We start from the raw sequence: 17,803 nt of genomic DNA, 5'->3' as shown, positions 1-17,803 counted from the left end.
AGATACACAACACTTTTTTGGGAAATCAGATCAGCAACAGTGTTTTATTATTTTATTATTTAATAAAAATACAAAAAGACAGGGTTTGCACCCTTGCCACATGGCAATTTCTGGCAGTCTTTTAATTGTTACTTTTGTGAATGCCAACTGCTTTTCAGCCTAGAAGCCACATGCTATTCCTTCCCCATCCGTTTAGGGGATGGGGAAGGAATAGCAACAAGCTAAAGGAAGGGGCAGGACTGTCTTTCCCAAGTAAATTAAACTCAAGGTTTTTGAAGCTGAACCTTAAAACCTTACAACTGCTTCTGAAGTTGCTTCACAGGTTTCAGGCCCTGCAACATAAACGCGTGCCCCCATTTACAACGTTCATCTGTCTCTGAGATTGGGATTAATTCCTTAAACATATGTTGAATTCATTCTGTGCAGCAGTCAGTAGTGGTTTCTTCTCAAATAATCACATCTCACCATCAGCCAGGTCTTCATGGGATGATGCAACTTCACACCTGGGAAGACCTAGATGTCACACTGATATAATGATATTGGAAATATTATTTTGCTTACAACCTTTGAAGGGAGGCTCACAGAGACTTAATTGTATTTTAAAAGCTTGAGAAGGCCTATCAGGTAAATACAAAAAAAGTTTTGTTTTACATTATGTAAGTATGCGTATTTGGCAAATGTGATAGTTTTGTGCAGAAGCAACCCACGTTAGTTGTTCATATAGAATATCATCCTTCAGGTGAGCCTGTTACATCTAGATGGGAAAATATTTTTGGGGTAAAAGTATTTGTGTGTAAAAAGCCAAAAAACGTAACTCATTCCTCACATGTCATCCGAAGACGAACATTGCTTTATTAAATTTGCCTAAGCAAGAGCAATCTGAGCAACCTATTGGCTACATGATTACATGTGAGGCATATGTTATAGAATGTTACAAATGTTCAATGCAGACATCACTAAGATGACTTCACATCAAATGGGAGGGAAACTGGGTTTGGAAGTTTATGCCCATCAGACTGCACAAATCATTAATAGAAGCCCACTCAGGTCAAGGGTGCAGTGTTTGGCTCCGCAGGCAAGGTGTCCAGTGTACCTGAAGCAAGCTCACTGAGGTTGGCCATGCCCCATGGAAGACAAAATTGGCTGCAGAGACCCACACGAGTGAAGCCCATGCGGGTCAATGGCGTGGTGTTTGGCACTGCAGGTGTTCGGTGGGGCACGGGAGCCTGTTTCAAAACACCACCTAACACCTAAGTCGGACCCCTAGGTTTGACTAGGTATTGACAACTATTCGAAACCAATTAACATCAAAACCCAGGTACCAGTATTACATCAACTGCTTTGTATTGTTAATTTTCTCAGCTCCTGAATGTTAAAAGTGACAACAATTGCTGGATTCACTGGATTTGTTTCTGGATTTGCTCAACTCTGCTTAAACTAGCCATATATTTTATATTGACTGACATCTCAAATTCTCAGATGACTTATTTCAAATGTATTCACCTCATATCATTGTCTCCTTGTGCAATCAGAGGGATATTTCATGACTGCTTTACATGTGTTGACTAGCAATTGTAGAAGCTGCTGCCAACAACATTCAGATGTCGCATGGAGCTGCCTAGTGCCACCCAGTGCAGCATAGTGCAACGCAGTCCCTATATTTAAAATTCTCCAGATTACAATTCTCCCTTTTGGGCTGCCGATTTAATTTGATCAAGATGTCATAGATGCTGCCTCTCTGAAAGAAGACCAGAAGAAAATGTTTAAGCTATTAGACCCAATTAGAGCTATTAATGCTCTGATCACTGATATTCCAGACGCATTGCACAATATTGTTGGCACAGACATCAGGACCAAGAAAGGACAGACCAGACATGGCTCTACATCAAACCGTGCTGTCCTAACTGCTCGATTGAGCTAGAAGCAGGGGGCTAAGAACAAAACTCGAACTGGCAGTGCCAAGGTGCCTGCCAGGGACCCTATGAAAGATTGTGAGGTGGACATGCAAAAGGGCCAAGAGGGTGGGAAGAATTACTCTATTCTGACCATAGAACCAGGAAGGTTTGGCCAGCCAGGCAGACGATTAATTGAAGTTAAAATCCCGCCTCCGAAAGACCAGTGAAAACAGAGTGTGCTGGCAGGCCCGCAAGGATGTCATGCCAGAGGTGAAAGTCTTTTTCTAGCAAATATAAACAAGGCAACTGGTGGAGGAGATATGCAAAGAGAAGAACACGCACCATTGACAACAATATCACCTGAACCCCAAGTTGTGATTTCATCAGACATATTATTATCAGTTTGCTTTGGGGTGCTAATGGATTTACAGAGCAATGAAACTAAAGAGACAAAGGAGGCTGAGACGCATGAGCAAAGGGGCTATGAGCCTGGAATTGGAGTGAACCCCAGAAATAATGCCCAACAGCATCATTGGGACCCTGATCATACCCCAATAACTCCTTTCTAACACCCGGTGCGGTTGCAGCTGTCATGAGGGGTAAATTAACAACTAATAATGGCGGAGTCAAAGAAATTGAGGAAATCAGTCCTGTTTATAGCTGAAAAAATAGGCGCCACAACAACAGTAACCCCCGTACTGAACTTCATAACGAGCAATCAAGGTATCTGTAGTGGTGCAACCAATGGGCTGGTGCAAAAGTGGAACTCACTGAATCATTAATGACATTCAAGGAAGGAGCCAGGTCCAGGGGGCTATTAGGAGCAGAGGAGGCGCTCAATCTAACAATCCAATTTCTGCATCTAACTCGACGCACAACCTCCAGGTGGGGTCAATGCTGGTTATAGTTGGAGCCGTGGATAAATATGCTCAAGCTAATCTGCGCAAGAGGCCAATAATTAATGCCAGATTTAATGAGGATTTGCCAATTTAAAGGCTATCCCATACAGGTTGGTTTGATGACAAGTGAAAGACAGCTAAGGAAAGGATTGTGTCATGCTTGAAGGAGGGTCCACCAGGTAACAAATGTTCCCTCTGTGACCTCTGGACTCGCTATGAAGACATGATCAAAATCATGAAGGATACTTTTCACAGTGAGAGGTGGGGCACCCTGCTTGATGCATGCAGGAATGGCAATTCATGGCAATTTTGTAAACTGTTGGTGGGAAAAGTTGATAAAGAATCACACGATCTACAGAGCAGTATAGGCCAAGGTGTTTGGCGAAATCATTTTAGCGAGTTGTATGGGGACCAACTATCAAATGAACATGAAGACCAAGAAGAGGCTATTAACAATTGGGGGTCACTGCCAATGAAAGAGATTTATAGCTTCACACTAACAAGGTAGAAGGGGGCAATACATACATTGGGGTGCGGGAAAGCCCCGGGCCCGATAAAATTACACAATTGACATCTTTGAAGACAAGACATCAGTCTGGGGGTGGATGTTAAGCCACACCTTTAATGCTGCCATCCACTAGGGAACCGTTTCTAATACTTGGTGCAAGGCAGAGATAGATGCAATATATATAAAAATGTCAGGAGGGAAAACCCGGGGGGAAACTACTAAGCAATATATTTACTCGAAGCAGCAGGAAAAATCTTTGCCAAAGTCATTCTTGGGCGTCTTCAGGACTGGGTTGACTCTGCAGGGAACATGAGTCACCCCCAAGCTGGATTCCAGCAAGGCACTAGAACAATCGTACAGAGCTTTTGGCTAGATTAAACATTGAAGAAAGACATTACGCTTGATAGAGCCAACGTCTTTGCAGTCTTTGTTGACCATAAGACCGCTTTCGAAAGTGTACTAGGAACCAACACTGGATGGTTATGGCCAATTATAACATCCCCAGTTATCTGTTACTTAAAATCAAGAAGCTCCACTCAGGAAACACATCATCTGTATGCTGTGGTCTTAGAGGGGAATTAACCCAGACGTTTGACATCCATAGAGGTGTGCACCAGGGTGCATTCTGGCACCCACCCTCCTCTGCCTATACATCAACAAGGTTATCGATGAGTTGGACACACACTGTTAGGATCCTCCAAGATGGGAAATGACAACTTCTCAGCATTCTTTTTTGGAAACAACGCACTGCTATTGCCAGCTAATTCAACTGGCCTTAAGCACACTTTTGCTAGATTCTCCAGCAAATGCAAAGGTTTACAATTAGAGTGGAATAAGGCAAAAATGAAAGCAATGGTCTTCAGGCACAGATTAACTAAGCAGATCATGATAGGTGGCATACAACTCGAGCAGGTCACTGACAATGACTACCCGGGTAATAGATTTCCAGAAAATGGTCTTTGGACCCAACAACTGACCAAAGCCATAGTGACCTTGGACAAGCATGATGGAGGGATCAGGAGACTCTCTGCAAACAACAGTGGGGGCACACTGACACCAGCACTTCAACTCTATGGGTTTCAAGTCTTATAACCAGCCCTTTGTGGTGCCGAGATCTGGAGGCACACAAAAGCTCAGGCACTTAGTGTCATAGAAAGAAAGTTGATGAAATCTCTCCTCTCGCTATCGAGGAGGGTCCCAAATGTGATTCTTCATTTGGAGTGCAACCTATGCCCTACTGAAGACCTAATCAGCATGACACCTGTACTTTAGTTGGTTGGAACCTGGTCTACTCCGGGCTTGTCAAGGTACAGAGATGTGCTTAGGTCTATTCTGAACCTCGAAGGATGTTGCTTGCTTACATGGTTCAGCCATATGAAACAATGACTGAAATAAATTAGCCTTGAACACCTCCGTCAATCTCCAGATGACATGACCAAAGAATCTAAGAAGCTGATGAAAAGAAATGCCAATGAGGCATCCATGTGATCTATGGAAAAAGAATGCCTGAAGCTCAGCAGCGGACTAGCCTACCTGAGAACCAAACAGGATGTTGGGTAAGAGCAACACTTGGATGGCATTAGTCCTTGTTTTGCATGAACACTTTACATTCAACTCAGGTCTAACACTCTGAGAGTTGCAGGTTTTACAAAAAACTGGAATCATTCCAATAGTGCAGCATGTCTGAAATGTGGCACATTAGTTGCGTCTCCTACCCATTTTATACTGCTTTGTGTAGGTTACACTGATATAAGAGCTAGATACCTGCTCCCGTTCTGCAAGCTAGCGAGAATACGATGCACAGAGGAGGCAATGGATTTCTGTAAAAATTCCAGCAGCCTAAATGCTGTTTATTCTGCCACCAAATTGGTCCATCAGGCATGGCTGAGGGGTTCTAGACTGATAAAATGCATAGCAGTCTGAGTCAGAATTGATTATATAATTGATTTTAATGCTATGCAAAATTCACAACTGAGCAAAGAAGACACATGGCACTGTTGATTTCTGATCTTCATGTGTTTTAATCTTGACACATTATCAACCTGTTCAAAGTTTTTTTCTTTTTTATAAGATGCATTTTGTTTGGGTGTATTGCTTTTATTGTGTCTGCCTTGGTGGTTTTTTAAACTGAATAAAGTTGACAAAGGCTTTTTCTCAATTAATATTCCAAATGACTACCAATTAAATTAGAGAAATTATGCACACCTCAAAGCAGAGTGGTTTCTGCTCTATAAACGTTCAAACCCATAGATGCTGGGGAAAGAGCCTTGCTTACCCACTGACTGATGAAGAGGAAAAAGGAGAGAAACGATAATTGATAACAACATAACAGAGTTGGAATAGTTGCTTTCCTTTTGGACCCATTTTTGGATTACAAACAGTACACTATAGGAGATGACTATCTGGAGTTAAATAACCAGGCCATCTTGACTGGGAATGACAGCAGAGAGGACAGAATACAGAAATTAGAACTAGACTTTGGACGGAAGCTGACACCATCTTGCTGACTGATGCCCATCTGTTCATAAGAAGTGAGAATCAAAGCAGTCCTTAAGAAGGCACTCACCTGTCAGTAAGAGAGCCAAAAAAGATTCAGATGTAAGTATAATGTCATGGGGAAATATCAATCTGAAGGGAAATATTAATTAAAGGGGAATGCAATAAACCATAGCCCGTGCCAGATTGGCAGGGATACATTTACTGAACATCCTTGGAAGTTAGGGAATATTTCAGAAGTGTATGAGCTTCTGGAATTATGTAATTGATAGAATAGGTACTATGGTGTTTATATTGGGAGATCCCTCAACTCCTTCTCTATAGAATTTACAAACACAAAATAATTTTTGGGTGAACTAAAAGCACATTTCAACGTGGGCATGTCTAGAAAAATAAAGTAATTTAAGCCACCATTTTCCAGTTACACAACCAAGCAGAGTTGTGTTACTGGTACTGATTCATTCAAGGAAAGGAATAAAGGGTTATGAACCGCCATCTATTTTCTTGTCTTTAATCTGTCCATTGAAGATGACAAATTGAACACTTTTACACAGTAATGCAATAGACACACCACTGAAAAGGAGTTTTAGCAAACATATCTTTTCATTTTGTAAGTGATTGACGTGCAGTGATGTAAAGTAGCACGTCTTGCAATTTACTTTTCTAGTACGTGATTTGAATTTCAGACAGGCTCATTCAGTGGGTGGTGTGTGTGGAAATGTTTAGTTGGCAGGAATAAAAAGTAGAAAGAGTTTGATAGGCAGGGATGTTCTGATTTAATTTGGTTTTCCATAAAATGAAAATTATTTCCCGTGCCCGCATGCACCTCATAGTAATAGTATAATTCAAATGTAACCATGGTGATGCATGTGCTTCAAAAGCTCACTTTCATAATAATGTCATTTTGAATAGAGTCAAAATTAGTCATCCATTGTTTCAATCTATTTAATTAATACATAGGGCTTCTGTGCAACCCTGTGTGTTTCTTTTCCCAAAAGGGTAGGGATCCTCTATGGAATCAATATCATTAAATTAGGAGTTCCGAGTTTATAAGAAGAACTCCCTCGAATTGCATATCGCCGGATTAAAGCATCCTACACCCTCACCCTCCTCAGTAATTCGATGTCACAGGGTGCTTACATGGGGGGAGGGAAGGTACTGGCTAATGTATGTTGTAATACTACAGGAACACAGTGTTTCTGTTCAATATATCATTATTTGAAACGGCCCCTTGATAGCCCAGCTGGTAGATGCAGTAATGCTTCTTTCAAGTCAGAAAAACACATTTAACACAATGAGCGTTAGTATAGCGTAAAACCCAATTCCGAACTTCAGCAAATATACTCAAAATATAAGGCAATACAATCACACTTTTTAAAGAGATGTCGGATTCGTGTCAAATTTGTAGAAATAGAAGAGATGGAAGTGTTTCATGATTTCATTTGGAAGATGTAATAATTGTTTGCACCAATAATCTCCTTTCATAGAGATTACCAAATAGTGAGAGCACTGTAGGTGTGACTGCATTTCGCCTTGCTAACATACAATAAAGAACTAGAAAGATGCACATTTCATTAAACCACTTTACAATACAGAAAGGCAAGAATTGTGCATACATTAACAGCAGTATGCTGACATGTCAATCAACATTTCATGTTCATCTCCTGCTGTTGCTGCTATAGAATACATCAACACATTCTGTGCCTGCCGATAAGTCCAGCGGAGTTGCTTTTAAACACGGGAATCTTTCTATTGTACTGTGCTTTACAGAAATGCCTGCCTTTTAATTAACTGTCGAGCTATAAATGTGTTCATGAATGCATAATATGCAAGGAAAAATAATGTTGTCCATGCATTTCATAAAATGCAAATTCATACAAATGTTTTTTTTTTTTTTTTAGAATGGAATCGTGCTTAACATTTGCATAATACAAAATAAAATCTCCACAAGTAAAAGCAGTATTTTTAGCTGAATGCAGTATTAGAACAGACTGCATACATTGTTAAAAGGAACATGGTCATGGTTTAATGTTAAGCTTCCATGATAGTCATCATTAATGATAGTGACATGCAAATTTAACTTCCGAACATTTGTAAAGTACGTGTACAGAAATAAAGCGATTTAAGAATGTTTGTTAATGCCATGATATTGTCTGACACTCAAGTATTGCTAACTCATAGCAGCATTTTTCAACCAACGTGCCAGGTAATCACACTATTGACAGGTATTTCCATCCATTCCCTGATGACTAATTTTCCATGATAGTATTACATGCTCGGATTAAATAATGCCCAGTTAGCACAGAAAGCACTCATTACACCAAATTGCTCAGCATGACGTTGTCCGATTTTATAATGGGGTTACTGTTGCCGTAATGCCCTTTCCTTCATAATAGAATTCCATCAGATTCTACCAATACCACCGGTAAGGTCGTAATAATGGATGATGTTTTGTGCAAACTGGTGGGGGTATAAATGGTTGTACATTTTATGAGAAACATCACATGAGGGAAGTAATGCCTGGCCCATCCTTAGGTGGGTGGTGCAAACAGATGGTATTTAAAATACTGGATGTTTTAACTGATACTGCCAATCTCATAATGAGGCTCGAAGTTATATTTATATTGGGCCCAGTTAGGGCTTTTTGTGTGTCCGCCCAAGGTTTGCTTGACAACACCGAGCATGAATGACACGAAAATCGATATCCATACTTGTATACTGTTCAAGCAAGGAAAGTTCACAAAAAAACATGGAAGCCATCATTCAAGAAAGCTAATAATACAAACAAGAAAGGAATGAAAAAGGTAAGGATGGCTGCAGGTTTTGAATGGGAATACAGATAAAAAGTGGAAGAAGGTGCAGCAGGTTGTATTCAGTTAATCCAAGCACAGAAAGAGAAGCTCAAATTATAAAGGGGAAGAACAAGTTATAAGCGGGGTCAGCCTTGAGGCAGGATTCGGGCTCGGTTATATACAGGACTATTTAAAATGAAGGTGAAGAGTGCGGAAAAGAAAATTAGGGTAAAGAAAGGACAAGGAGCAACAGAAAAACGCAAAATAAAAAATACATTGTGACAAAAATTCAGGCATTGCAGGTCAGCCAACAGATTCATCTAATAGAAATGCAAATATTCACCAACATAAATCAATAGACAGAATTTGGAGAGCGGGGGATTGCAAAAACAAAACAAGCAGAAATAATAGATCCTTCAGGTAGCACTTAAAACTAATTTACATCATGCTGAATTATGACAGCAAGGCTACATTCCATTATCTATCCAATGTAACAGCAAGGGCAAGCTTTTTTTTGAGATTCATTCAGCAATTCACAGATTTTTAAAATAATGTCCAATAAACTCAGCAAGACAAGAACGCATTGTTGTGTCCAGTTATCGACAAATTATCTAGAAGAACCTCCATCAGGCCCACCAGAACTGCCAATACTAACTGCTTGGAGGTAGCAAGATTCAAATCCACCAAGATTGGCGGCAACAGCTTCCCTGTAAAGCCAGCCAAACTTTGGAACTCCCTCCCACACGAGTTGAGAGCCATCCAACCTTAACTTCACTTCAGAAAGAACCTTATCACCCACCCCAACCTGTCTGATGACTAGGCTCTTCCTAAGTACTGCACATTAGTATATCAGCACCTTATTATTGCTAACTCCTGTGTACACTATGAGTAAAATACCTGCACCTTAGCACATTTGCACCCCTATTATACTTGAATGTGAATGTTCACTATGATGTTAATTACCTATCGAATCCCTTCCAAGTGCACTCCATGTACACTTGTACCCTATTGTTGCCAACGTCCGTGTACGAATTGCTCATTATGTTGTAAATCAACTGTCGAATTCCTCCAATTGCATTCTCTGTACATCTCCTATCTTGTATGTCACATGTCAATTTATACTTGCTGTCATTATGTAACCCTTGTAAGCTTTGCATTATCTTGCTGCGCCCTGGTACCTCCGGGTCTGGTGCGCATTAGAAATTCAAAAAACAAACAAACAAACAAACAAACAGTTATCCCAGAAATGCCTGATTTCGGAATGATTGGCGTTCAGGAGCATGAATTATATAACTGAACACAATATCACTGTTGAATTGGGGGGTACAATAACACAATTATCTGAGTAATCACAACTTCCAAAAACTTCAGCATATTTGCCCAATACGAGACCATTGTCTTCTTAAATCAACCCAGCATAACCACACTCAGAATAAAGACTCAGAATAAGATCTCAAAATGGGTGAAGCACCACATGGAATTCCATCTGTGTTTAATAATTTTTTATTAGAGTAATAACAATATAACAACTATAAAACATTTCAGAAAGCAATACAGATAAATATAGTTTGAGTCCATAATATGCAAATTAACATTATGTAATAATAGCAATAAAAAAAAACAGAGAATACATAGTTAATGATAAATGAGCATTTAATAGATTCATTACACCATTTTAAACCATATATGTCAACTCATGTTTAAGGCAAAATGAGTTAAGGGGTAGCATTTCGGATTTGTCTTTGTTGAGCTTATAACCAGAGGCCAAACAAAATTGTTGGAGTGTATCTAGCAACCGGGGAGGTGGAGTTTGGGATTTTTAATAAGAATGAAGATGTCATCTGCGTAAGCTGCAATCTTGAAATGAGATGCACCTCCTGGAATACCTGGTATATTTTTATTAGAACTAATGAGCTCTAAGAAAGGCTCCACTGTGAGAATGTATAGGATAGGGGGAAGAGGGCAGCCTTGTTGTGTGCCTCTTAATACAGGGAAGTAGGAGGAGGATAGGCTGTTTATACACATAGATGATTTGGGGCAAGAGTAGAGTAGTTTAACTAGGGAAATGCATTTTTCACCACAGCCGTGCAAATGGAGGGATTTAAACATAAAGTTCCAGCTGACACAGTCGAAAGCTTTTTGTGCATCAAGTGCTATTGCAGCCTAACCTTGTCTATCTTTTTTGTCTTTAGTGACAGTGTAAAGGGCGTGTAAAAGTAATCTAGCATTAGAGGAAATGTTGTGTCCCCTCACATATCCAACTTGATCAGATTTAATCAGGGCTGGGAGGGAGGATTCAATTTTGTTAGCGAGAATTTTAGCAAAGATTTTACTTACTATATTAATGTGGGATATGGGGCAATAGTTACTTGGGCAGGTGGGGTCTTTGTCTGGTTTGTGGAATAATATGAGTAGGGCTACAGAAAATGAGGGTATAGCATTGCTTCATACATCTACACACGCCACATAGAAGCTGTTTGATGCGAAAATATGGTTAGAACCAGCTCAGGTTTTATTGTTGAGTGGTGATCATGTCATTCAGTTGGCCCTCTGTGATAACACGTGTTTCGGCATACAGGAGTGCCTCCTTTTCCTTTTCCAGGCAGAATCAGGAAGGATTTAACCCATGACGCAACAATTTCAACTTTACGAATATATGACAATACGCAACACAATTTGGATTTGTCATGATTTGACAGAGGCATAGTTGATAAATGTTAGTGTTATATTTTAGTATGGTGCCAGCAGCAAAGTTAGTGAGCTCATTATTAATTTGGAAGTGTAATGCCAAAATGAGACAGAGGTTGATATTGTTAGGGTTATGATACTATTGTTGCTCAGCAGATGTCAGTTGAGAGTATAAATCAACAAGATGTTTTTTACACATTTTTTTGCCTAGCGTGTATACCAAAATGTGACCTCCAAGCACCACTTTAAATGCATCCCAATTGTTAATGATGGAGGTATCTTCATCATGATTATCAAAAAACTGTTGTAGGAAAGATTGTACAGATGAAATAAACTGTTGCTTTTGTAGTAGATAATTATTGAATTTCCATCGGGGCGAGGGTTTACTAATGTCATCAAAATTAAAATAGGTGCTTACAGGGGCATGGTCAGAAATAATAATATTAGAGATGGATGAGTCAACAATGGTACCTGTGAGAGCTTTGGAAGAAAAATTGTAGTCAAGATGAGAAAGTGTGTTGTGTGAGAGTGAGTGGAATGTGTAATCAAGTTGTGTGGGATGTGAGAGCTTCCAATAAGTAATTAGACCAGTTTCCGAGATACATCCTAGAAAAGACTTGTGAGACTTAGTGGTCTTAAATACACAGTTAGACTTCATATCGATCAACGGGTCAAGGACCTGATTGACATTGCCACACACTATTAAATTAGTGAAGTTATTTTTGAGAATCATTTTTTTAACAGATATCCAGAACTGGGGATCGGGTTGAGTAGGTCCATATATGTTCAGAATAGAGACTTGTACAGAGTCAATTAGGAGCTTGACCCATGTCCAACGACCTTCCAAATCTCTATCCAGAATTTGAATGACAGTTTTTTGCTAAAGAGTATAGCAACCCCACTCTTTTTGACAACAGCCGGGCTCGCAACAACCTCCTTAACCCACAGGGATTTAAGCTTCATTGCCTCCTTAGTGGATATATGTGTTTCCTATAAACATACAACAGATGGTTTGAATGTTTTCAAGTGAGACAGAATCTTACATCTTTTTATGGGGTTGTTGCAGCCCTTGATGTTCCAGGTGGCACATTTAAATAGCATTCACACGATTGAGTAATGCTATAAACTTAATATGAAACCATAATATGAGGAGAATATAAGTATACCTAGAGTGGAAGTGTATCATAAGAGCAAGCCATTTCATAGAAAGTACTATACCATTAGAATTCCAGGGAGTGGGGGAGAGATACGAGAGGGAAACATATGAGGAATCACGGAAAGGAAAAGGAGGCCTGAAAAAATACTGTTCACACTAAGGTATAAAAATAGAAAAAATAATTCAGCATCAAGTAGAACTGAGATCCCAGCATATGTGAATATGTGGTCAAAAAGGGATAAAAAGGAAAGGGAGATCAGACCAGGGAGTAGGCAAACAGGGAGAAAGAAGTAGCAGGGACAGTTGACAACTGTGGGGCCGTCAAAAGGAAAAAGACTGCACACAGCAGAAGAGGGGTGCCAAACCAGCTACCGTCTCATCAAAATTCTGATTAACAAATAATAATGGCATTAGATGAGGAACAATGAACAATCAAACACGTTGAAATAAAGAAGAGGAAAAAAATAAGAACAAATTCAAGATCCAGAGGAGGTAGAAGGATTTGCAGGAGAAAAAATGTTCATATTTTGATCGAACGTATGAAGGCCTTTAAGTCAGCAAGATCATCAAACATGGCAGAACGACCATTGTGAGTAACCTTGAAAGAGCATGGGTGATGCAAACCATATCGAACATTGAGTTGCTTCAAAGCCGAGTGAAAAGCTAGAAATTCCTTCATACGTAAGGCAGTACTGTGATGTATAATTTATTTCCTTGCCATGTTGGAGATTTCTTTTCCTTGACTGAGGACATAATGAGTTGGAGATGAGTGCATTTGAATATGTAGAAAATGAGTGTACTAGTAGGAGGATGAGCCGAAATCGAGACTCGTAATTGACCAACTTGATGAGCTTGCTGTATGTTCAATGGGGTATCCATGGGTAAGTGAAGAATGACAGGTAGTAGTTTTTTGAAGAAAACAATTGGATCTGATCCCTCACAGCCCTCTGGCAGACCAGATATTCAGAGGTTGTTGCGTCTGCTCCTATTGTGTTTTTGGAGGTCTTTGACAGATTTCTCCAACAGACCCACCCTGGGAGAGATGTCTTCCACAATACCAATCCGTCTCTCCACCTCCTCCATACGATCTTCAAAGCACTTCCATCTGTCGTCAAGTTGTTGTAGCTTTTGATTTGTGGTCTCAATAAAGGGCTGCAGATCTCTGATTTCTGATAGAATGGCTTCTATGGCTGGATCAGATAGATTGAGCGGTGGCAGCGGGTCACTTGTAGGTCTTTTTAAATTAGTGGAAGAGAGAGTGGGATCTTTTGATGAAGGCATCATTTTTTGGCTATTCTTGTTGGCTGCCATGATAGCACAAATATCAGGTGAGTATAGAGTCTCCAACACTGATGATCTGCAGGTTTGCAGCACGTAGAGGCAGAATATGAGGGTAGCTATTAGCCAATAAGATAGGTGCTAATGAAGATGACATCCAGAGACTGTATTTAAATTAAGGTGTGTGAGAAATGTTCAGCATTGAAGGGGCACTCCACTTGTAATAGTTGTAATGTATTTCCTTTTGCTAATTTTCCTTTGCTTGAATTAATGGACAGTGCTGTGAATTTTTTCAAGAAGCAGTTTGGCCAAAGTAGATGCCACAACTGCTTATGGTTAAACAAAGAGATGCTCAGTTCTATGGAGTAAACAGCTACAAAGGTTTAATGCACTGCCATATATGCATGAGGAAAGAGGGCAGTTAGTGTTACACAAAAATATATTCTTACTAGATAGTAGAATAAAATGTAGCAGGGAGCCACGCAATAATGATATACAAGAGAGGATATTTGTCAGAACTGAAGAGGCAGTTGAGTGATTCAGAAGTTAATATTGCCGAGTTTTGCACTGTTCTCCTTTTCAGAACGTTGTAATAATATCTATTACCTGCTGCGCAGCATTGCGTGAATACCTTAAGGTTTGCCACAAAGCACAAAGGCATCACAGTATTGAGGCGTATTAGGAATGAAACAGATGGTAGCATTGTAGTGATTGAGAAGCCGAGCAGGCCGTGGCCGACGCATCCCGGGAGGAAGGACGCATAGGGTTACCTCATACGAGGTGGCCAAGATGAGTGTCTGCAAGGTGCTGGTGTGGTATCGCTCCTCGCCGCGGGTCCAGGAGAGGATAAACAATGTCGGTTCCTCTGTGGCGGGCGACTGGACATTTTAGCAAGGCTGCAGCTGGAAGAAGGTCAGAGAGAAAGTGCGTCTAGAGGTATAAAATGCCTTATTTAGTGATGTGAGAGACGGAGCTGAAGCTTTAGGTGGCCATCTTCCTGAAGGTTTTCTCTGCAGTATTATTGTTGGTTGTATCCTAAATATCCTAGCAGCAGCACCTCCTCCATTGCCCCTTCACATCTAGGTCCCCTTAATGTACTATTGGAAATTGGCCAGTAGGTCACATTTGGCTAGTTGCAGCACATTGCCAAATAATGGCAAGCTCAAGGTAGCACATAGTGATATTCAACACAAAATCTTTTCCTTCAGTATTTCCCAAATAACCTGAGGACTCCCTGAAATTAGAGACAATCAATTGTGTAGACTGTACCAAGATTAACCTGCTTGGTGCGGACTGGGCCAGGTCCCCCTAGGGGCCCCTACACCACAGGGGCTGAAGGGACCCCTGCTACACCATGCCACTGAGCATTTTCATTGACTCTAGCAGCGCAGCACGTTCAATCATGCGCTGCCTGCTGCAGCCAACCATTTTAAAGCAGTGAGTGATACTGCATCATCGCTTTAAAATGATTGGCTGTACCAGGCAGCATGTAATTGAACATTCTGCACTGCTACATACAAGGGACGTGCTTTCTTGTGCAGGGTTTAAACTATATGAGCGGCCACATAGACTTGCACCTTAAAGGGAACATCGGTTCCTACCCTTGGAAATATGCCATTAACCAACACATGCAATCTCCTTTTGCAAACACTTCCTCAAGAGGTTTAAAACATCTCCACCCTGGGTATGATATATGAGATTTTTCCAATTGATCTGGTCACTGGGACTTATTTGAAGACTATTTGTTTGAGTATTCTATTTAAATATGCCAGTTAATTACTTAAAATGCTGAAGATTAATATTCTTTTATTTTTAAGGGAACTTATATCAACTCCCCCAAAAACTCTATCCTTACTGTAATCTACTGTATAGAGCTATGCTGGTGTCCATGTGCTTTGTCACTGGTAAATTTGCTTGTATTCCCAACAGGCAACGTTAATAACTTAGGTAATCTACTCCCATCACATTTGCAACACGGTCCAAAGCAGTTGGATCACCATGTAAGATCCCGTCTACTGAGAATTATCACGGCCAATTAAGAGGTTGTCTGGGGTGATACCTTCTGAGGAAGGTCTACATCAGCAGTCTAGGCCTTGATTGGGATAACTGCTACTTAGTTAAACCTTCCCAAAAGTTTGATATAATATAAATGTTCTATAAATCCTATACATTTCCCTTTGCCTAAGAAAACGTCAAGAACAGTTCTAGCTGTCAGTGTCCAAATGAGATACAATTCGTTCCAACTAGTGAATCATAGACAAAGCTGATTGTTGCATCCTTTGCTGCACAATTGATCTAATGCATGGGTCTGTAATCTGAAGATCTTCACATGTTTTGGATTATGATTCCCATGATTCACTGCCATTGGCCATGCTGCTTATGTCTGACAGGAGTCGCAGTGGAACACATCTGATATCCCTAAGATTGCAGTCCTCTGACCTATTGGTTTAATAACTCTAATAAAGAGGCTCAGCGTCACCATTTGGAATTTGACAAACCCACTCGGTCTCCATTGCATTGCTTTCATGAATAACATGTCCAAAGTCACTTGAAGATGCCTGTTTGTCAAAGTTTTGGTCTAGATTTATAAAGACGTGAGCCTGGGATCATATGCTGTGTTTCATTGTGCTTTGTTTATTTGTTATAGCATATCATTGCTCCACTTAGAAATCATGTCCCTGGCTTTATTGGCAGTGGCGTCGCTAGGGGAGTCTGCCCCCCCCCCTGTGAAACCCTGTGCTCCCCCTTGTCCCCCCCTACCTAAAACGAGCAGTGATCATGTTCTCTCCTTACTTTTGTCTATGCCCCCCCTACTTTTGTCTTTGGCCCCCTCTGTGCCCCTCCTAAATGTGATTCTTAGCTCTGCGGTGCGTGGGAGAGCGGTCGCCGGTAGCCCAGAAGGAACAGCAGGCTAGGTAGCCCTGCCTGGGCCCTGTGAGTGAATTTTTGTCTTTGTTTTTTATAAATTTGATTTCGCGCTCCGAGCGCGTTGTGTGCCTGCTCCTGCTGCCCTCCCTCCCACTTCCTGGTCCTCCTCTCCTCCCGCCTCCCTGCCCGCCCACCCCCCCCTCTGATTGGCTGCCTGACTGTCCCCTTCTGGCCTACTCGACGGCCGTTCCCCCCCGCCCGCTTTCTTAGCTCTGCGGTGCGTGGGAGAGCGGTCGCCGGTAGCCCAGAAGGAACAGCAGGCTAGGTAGCCCTGCCTGGGCCCTGTGAGTGAATTTTTGTCTTTGTTTTTTATAAATTTGATTTCGCGCTCCGAGCGCGTTGTGTGCCTGCTCCTGCTGCCCTCCCTCCCACTTCCTGGTCCTCCTCTCCTCCCGCCTCCCTGCCCGCCCACCCCCCCCTCTGATTGGCTGCCTGACTGTCCCCTTCTGGCCTACTCGACGGCCGTTCCCCCCCGCCCGCTTTCTTAGCTCTGCGGTGCGTGGGAGAGCGGTCGCCGGTAGCCCAGAAGGAACAGCAGGCTAGGTAGCCCTGCCTGGGCCCTGTGAGTGAATTTTTGTCTTTGTTTTTTATAAATTTGATTTCGCGCTCTGAGCGCGTTGTGTGCCTGCTCCTGCTGCCCTCCCTCCCACTTCCTGGTCCTCCTCTCCTCCCGCCTCCCTGCCCGCCCACCCCCCCCTCTGATTGGCTGCCTGACTGTCCCCTTCTGGCCTACTCGACGGCCGTTCCCCCCCGCCCGCTTTCTTAGCTCTGCGGTGCGTGGGAGAGCGGTCGCCGGTAGCCCAGAAGGAACAGCAGGCTAGGTAGCCCTGCCTGGGCCCTGTGAGTGAATTTTTGTCTTTGTTTTTTATAAATTTGATTTCGCGCTCCGAGCGCGTTGTGTGCCTGCTCCTGCTGCCCTCCCTCCCACTTCCTGGTCCTCCTCTCCTCCCGCCTCCCTGCCCGCCCACACCCCCCCTCCCCTTCCTCTCCCTCTGCCTATAACCTCCCCCCTCCTGGGCAGCCCTCTGCCCGGCAGCCCCCTGCGGCTAAGGGCCCTAGGTCAAGGGCGACTCCTCAGCTGCAGCTCCCTGAGTGTCTGCAGGTGTCCGCAGGGGACGCCAGGCGCCAGCTCCTCTGCTCTCCGGCACACCCCTCCTCACCTT

Source organism: Ambystoma mexicanum, chromosome 3p (genome assembly GCF_040938575.1).
Source record: "Ambystoma mexicanum isolate Mex_15411 chromosome 3p, UKY_AmexF1_1, whole genome shotgun sequence".
Classification (NCBI taxonomy): Eukaryota; Metazoa; Chordata; class Amphibia; order Caudata; family Ambystomatidae; genus Ambystoma; species Ambystoma mexicanum.
Note: the sequence above shows the minus strand (reverse complement) of the source record.